Source organism: Sinocyclocheilus anshuiensis, unplaced genomic scaffold, assembly GCF_001515605.1.
Source record: "Sinocyclocheilus anshuiensis isolate Anshui unplaced genomic scaffold, SAMN03320099.WGS_v1.1 scaffold102, whole genome shotgun sequence".
Taxonomy (NCBI): Eukaryota; Metazoa; Chordata; class Actinopteri; order Cypriniformes; family Cyprinidae; genus Sinocyclocheilus; species Sinocyclocheilus anshuiensis.
In genome coordinates, this window is record NW_015542330.1 from 188,198 (window position 1) to 189,158 (window position 961).

Here is a 961-nt window from a genome sequence, read left to right on the forward strand (position 1 = left end):
ACTGTATTTTTGATCAAATAAATGCAGCCTTGGTGAGCATGAGAGACATCTTTTAAAAACATAAAAATCCTACGGAATCCAAAACTTTTGAACAATAGTGTATATATGGTCTGCAACAACGATTAGCAAACCTCATCTCAACCTTAAAGAAATAAAAAAATAAGTGACAGTAAGTTAAGATTACTTAGTGGAAATATTTTCGTGTTACTGAATTTACTGAATTTCACAGGCTTATATGTTATTGTTACGTCCTCTGTCTCCTGCTCCAGACAACAGTTGGTTGTGTAGTGTGGTTAAATGACGGTGTTATAGTGTGTGTAACCATTCTGGTTAGTGGCGCTGCGGAAACGCCGTTTCCTGAACTGGAAGGACTAAGCCCTTTGGTTTGTTATTTTGGCCTGGATCCCCTTCCGACGAGATGTGCTTCCAAACGTCAATTTAAAGATGTAATAAACAGACTTTCGCTTGTGAATAAGGCTCTATTGTGGTCATTGTGAGCTGGAACAGGAGAGGAGCTAAATTATTTCTTTAATTTTATTCTTGTCATTGGCCTTGCCAACCCTAGACTGGTCGGATCGTGACAATTGGGGGCTCGTCCATCCGTTCGTTTATCCTATTCGTGACTTAACCAGTTTTGCTTGGCTGTTTTTGAACTTTCGGTAGGGGAAGAAATTTATATGGAAATTTTACTTAAGAAATGTTTTACACTGCTGAATTATACGTAATAAGACAAAAGACAGTGAGAAAGCAAATAAGTTACATTTAGATTATTTTCAAAAGGAGAATTAACTCAGTCCCATTATTCTTTTGTAGTATTTTGAACACAAAATTTTGTTGTTATTTGAAGTAAATACAGGCTTATTCAGTAGGTTTTGTTCGTCTGCAGCTCTTTTGAGTTTCCTTCTAGATTAGATTAGATTCAACTTTATTGTCATTGCACATGTAAGGTACAAGGCAACGA

At 36.4% G+C, this 961-nt stretch overlaps 1 protein-coding gene across 2 annotated transcripts in view; it reads left to right on the forward strand.

Moving 5' to 3' along the window:
• LOC107690973 (acid-sensing ion channel 1-like) overlaps positions 1–961 on the forward strand; it is an 86,095-nt gene that overhangs the window by 82,208 nt on the left and 2,926 nt on the right. The gene's annotated exons all lie outside the window — the stretch shown is intronic.